The 5,155-nt window shown below is 37.1% G+C and overlaps 1 long non-coding RNA gene across 2 annotated transcripts in view; it reads left to right on the top strand.

Annotated features, from left to right (window-relative positions):
* Positions 1-4,467, top strand: part of LOC107152692 — an 8,121-nt gene extending 3,654 nt beyond the window's left edge. The window contains exons 3-4 of one of the 2 annotated variants that reach the window (XR_007342035.1): positions 333-426; positions 4,454-4,467. This is a non-coding gene — a long non-coding RNA (uncharacterized LOC107152692). Of the gene's footprint in view, positions 1-332; positions 2,467-4,453 lie in introns of those variants that run through there. The other variant, XR_007342034.1, reaches the window with a different exon arrangement.
* Positions 4,468-5,155: the final 688 nt, after the last annotated feature.

Here is a 5,155-nt window from a genome sequence, read left to right as displayed (position 1 = left end):
TATATATATATAATACTTTTTAAGTTTGTATGTGTGTGGTTCTGGGAATCAATTCCAGGACCTCACACTTGCTAGAGGAGTGCTCCACCACTAAGCTACACCCCCCAGCCATTTTTATTTAATTTTGAAATAGAGTCTAAGTTGCCCAGGCTGGCTTTGAACTTGTGATCTTCCTATCTCAACATCCTGAGCAGCTGGGATTACAGGTATGTACCACCAGACTGGGCAAACTGAATGTTTTTTAAGTTCCTTGTAGGGGCTTAGATACTGCTAGCTTATGTCTACTAGCTAATAATACAAACTCTTTTTGTGTCACTTTTCCTCTCAAAAAGTCTCAAGAGAACCCCAGTTGACTGGCAGGCTCCAAGTTACAAGTTTGTTCAACAGAAGGAAAAAAGAAAGAAAGAAAACACTAAGAACTAGGAAGTAAAAAAAAAAAATAATGATAATGCTCAAATGAATGATGACAGAGCCGATGGTACTCAGCAAATTAATCTACTCTTCTACATTTTCCAGACTTCCCTGCAGTTAGATTAAGTCTGCCTGGGCCGGTCAATGGGCTGAAGCAAAGAGGAGCTAATGTGATTTCTATTATCTCCATTCCCTATAACTGGAAAAGACGAGAGGTAGTTTTGTATGGGTGGTGAGTGGTGCACAGGAAGAAGGCAGAACAGGCTGGAAACTAAACATGTATTCATTGCTTAGGGACTGCTCTTGTGAAAGCTTCAGGAACACAGGGATTCCATCTGTCCTGGTTGTTCTTGTGACGATACACTGTACAACAAGGTTTTGTAAAGGAGCTAACTTTTCATGCTATGAAAGGTCTAGCAACATTCTTCTCCCATGGCAGGGGGTACCAACTCACATTTTATTCAGACAACTTGGAAGTCAGCCCCTCTAAATACCCTCTGTACACTTTTCCACCCCTCTCTAAGGTCCCAAGAGGCTAAATTATAGTGATTACATCATTGGACTTTCTTATCATTTGTCTTCCATTTGGGCCGTGGGAGGGGAGGTAGAATGCAAGAAGGAAGGGAAAGTGAGGTCATGGTCATGGTACTTATACATAAATTTAAATATATATAATTAAATAAGTATATACAAATGCAAATATAAGACATGATTGATTACTAGGAATAAATGGAATACAATGTTAAAGAAACCAGAAAAATCTTATCCTCTATTAAAGCATACATAAAAAGATAAATTCAAGATAGAATGTTCCTTGATGAACATGAAAACTGGGGGTGTTGTTAGAAGATTTGGATATTTAAAGTATGTAAATGTGGTACTAAAATACTCAGACAGTTGCAGCGTGCTTGGACACTGCCAACATTTGCTTTGAGATGTCTTGGTCTACTTCCATTGCTGAGAAATTCCTTTTCTGGGTATCACATTATTTCTTTAGCTACTGAGAAAGGAAAAGCAGCCCATGACAGATAGCAGCTGGCCTGGACTATCATCCAGACCTTGGTGTTGCTAAGAGCTGGCTCAGCATAGCTCACTTTGATGTTCTACAGAACATAAACAGTTTCATAAAATATCAACACCAGAAAAGCCCACTAAGTGACCTTGAAAAATCAAAACAAAAACAAGACCATGTCTGAACATAAAAAAGGTAAGAATTATTCAAACCACAATCGATAAATACACTAATGCTGTGCTGCATTAGCATATTTATCAATTATAGCTTAGCTTCACTTCATTCCACACAATACAGCTTTCCCTACACCCTATTTCCTGACAACTGGCAATCCTGAGCAAAGTCCCCAAATCAACCAACCCAAATCCAAATCCTAGAATAATCCTAATATTCTCTTACTCAAAGATCCCATATTTCTCTACAATGTGTGTTCTCCCTTGGGCAAAGAGCAATAAACACAATTTGTACAACTACAGGTGTGTTCCCAGTAATCTTTGATTGAAGGACATCAACAAAACCTCAGGTTCAGCTAATGTGCTTCTTATCTGGACCAGGACTTAACTCAAATAAGTGTATTCACATAAGACTGCTTACAATTTTATCTGCATGAGGTGCACCTGTTCCTGGCTGGAAGGTGTGTTCATTATATATTGGCTAAAGTGCCTCAGTATTGTTTTGTTTCCCTCTGGAAGAATATCTCTTGGATTTATTTTTCCAGTACTGGGGATTGAACCCACGTTCTCATGCATGTTAGGCAAATGCTCTACCACTTAGCTACAGCCCCCAGCCCAGATTTTTTTAAAATTATCTAATTAGATTTGTATTCTTTGTAAAATCACTTTTAGTCTTATATTCCCTACTTCTACAGCTAATATTTAGTGATATCTACAAAAAGGAACATTTTTAGGGAGAAAGATTGATATAGGTTTAATAAATCCATTTGTGATCTATATTCAAGGGCTAAGAAGTTCAGAAGGGCTCCAGACCTTGGGATAAATTTTGCTTAGGCCCCATTTCCAAATCCGATTCAAAACAAAAACAAACGCAAACAAACAAAAGACTTCTTCCTGAGCCCTGTCTTTCTGCCCCTGAGAACTGGTCTATTTAGTTTTGTCTTTGACTACCTGGCCCCATAATTGATGCTGACTGCCTTAATCCAGCTCTGGGGGTTAGAAGTTATGCATCTTTGCAGAACACTGCATTTGTCTCACTCATCACAATAAAACTACGTCTCTTCCAAGCCAATGCATTTCCTTTGTGCTTTCTCACTATGATGCTGATTTGTACACTTACCTAATAGGTTCAACTTGATGAGGGATATTGTGGAATTGTAGTGACTGCTTGGGAAAAAGAAGAACAGTTCGTTTGAGAAGGACTTTGAAACAGAAACTGAATCAACTCCCCATGAACAGATTTGTTTTGTTTTGTTTTGCTTGTTTAAAAAAAAGGTAATTTTGTTGAGTGTAAGGTTCATCCTGGCTTTGAATCTATACTTTCAGGTTAAGCAGTGCTGGCTTTTTAAATTACACAGCTTGATAAGAGTATCAAGGATACAAATTACTTTCCAAATGTGCTATAATTCTCTTTCATATATGTATATATAAAAATCTGATTTTCCACAACTAAACTTTCTTTCCTCTCCTGATAGAGAGAAGTTTGCAGTGATAATTTCATATCTGCCCGAGGCTGGTTGTGTTTCTTATTCTTCTTTGTGTGTTGTTCCTCTTGTTCTCCATTTCCCTCTCTCAGGAAGCTCATCATTTACCTGATTTTAGAAAACAATGGTTTGTCAGCATCAAATTTTTCATGTTCTCAACATTCTAAAATGCCTACATTGTTTTTTATGAATTAGTAAGTTACCAACTTTTAAAACTCCCTTAAAATGAAAACATATGTAAAAATTATATTCAACTGAATGATAATAAAGAATATCAAAGATGTTCTTACCAATATTCTTCTTGACTATTTATTTTTGGTGCTGAGTGTTGAAATCAGGGCCTTGCACATGCTAAGCAAGAGTTCTACCATTGAGCTACACCCTCAATCCCTCTTCTTGACTTTTTAAAAAGACATTTTTCACATTTCACTGTTGCCATGGATCCTTCATATTTCTGTATGTAATATAAAAATGTAAAGGGAAAAAATTCATCTCTATTCCAATTCAATTAGTAAAGTGAGGCAGCTCGTTTGTCAGCATGTTCTATGTGTGGAAAACTAGTAACTTTTAAAAGACTATTTTCTAATTATATGAGAAAGTATAAGCACTAGGAGGTGGCGTGGAGTACAGAAATCCAAATTATGAAAAAACAGCTCTATCTCTTGACATTTTCTGTCCTGGTTGTCAGCCATGTCTTCTCCCCTTCCTTCCTCTGCCAATCCACTAAATCTTTTAGACCTCCCAACCCCCTGTTGGCTGTGGCTATTTTCCATACATTCATTTATACATTTGTACATTCCTCCTGGATGATTTATCTACTCTAGCCATTTTTAGTCAAACTTATTCTTAGATTCAAATTCAAATACAGATGCCAGGGCTGTGGTAGTAGTAGAGCTCAGTAATAGAGCACTTGCCTACAATGTACAAAGCTCTGGGTTTAAACCCCAGCAACATGCTCACACACAAGACAACTGCCAGTTTTGTCTTTTGACCCCTGTAGCTTTGTGCACAGCCACTTCTCAGATTAACTTACACTTAGATCTAGTTCAGATGCCACTCTCCCCGCCTGCTAGTGTTGCTACTAGGCTAACACAGGCACCTGTAACACCCTAGTATCTCCCTCTCTTTATGTGTAGCTGGTTATATCATTACATTCTTTTTGAATGTGTTTCTACAACAGTAAATTTCTTGAAAGATGGTTACCAATCATAGATGTAACACATTAATATTGCTCAGTTTACATTTTTAATCTGAGTAGGTGCACTTTATAAGCCATTAACTCTTTGTCTTCAGGGAAAAAATAAATTCAGGTTCACAAGCTTTAACCATTTCTTACTCTTTTCTGTTATAAACTGTGAATGTTCTGTAATTAGTACAACAGACACTAAAAATGTTTATTTTTAGTTTGCTATCAAAAAAGTCACAGGATTGTTAAATGTCTATTTAACTGTTTCCAGAGATTCCATAAATACTGCTACTCATTTCAAATCCAGTTTCATATGTAAATAAGAATAGCTATTATGCATTTGGCACATTTCTATATGGCAAATTTAGTGTCCTCATTCACATCTCACCAAATCTTTCCCAAATCCCCTTGAAGTGAACTATTATTATATCCATTTTATAGATTAAAAGTAAGGTTTAAAGAGATTGAGTAATGTTTCCAAAGTTGGATAACTAGTAAAGGACAGAGGAGATCTGAACCTATGTCTCATTCTAAAGAGCTTGAGTTCTTAAACACTATGGTATTCGACTTTTCCACCACTTCAAGGGGCTTTGGGAAGAATTTGCATTCAGTGTGCCAGTCATCACCAACTATGGGATGAACTAGACCTTTAGATTCTGGGCAGACAAAACTAAACTGGCCAGTTCTAAGGGACATAAAGTCAAGACTGGCTCTGCAGGAAAAACAGAGACTAAATAAATCTCGGCCAAGTCACAACCTGCCACACTGAGGGTTTGTCTCTGCAGGAAAGAGTATGTGTGCAAATAAAACTATGCATTGTATATCTATTAAAAACCTGAATCCATTCTCATCAGTTGATGTCCTAAGTCTTCTTCCATATAGTCTCATG

This window comes from Marmota marmota, unplaced genomic scaffold (genome assembly GCF_001458135.2).
Source record: "Marmota marmota marmota unplaced genomic scaffold, marMar, whole genome shotgun sequence".
Taxonomy (NCBI): Eukaryota; Metazoa; Chordata; class Mammalia; order Rodentia; family Sciuridae; genus Marmota; species Marmota marmota.
Note: the sequence above shows the minus strand (reverse complement) of the source record. Positions and strands in the feature narration are given on the sequence as shown.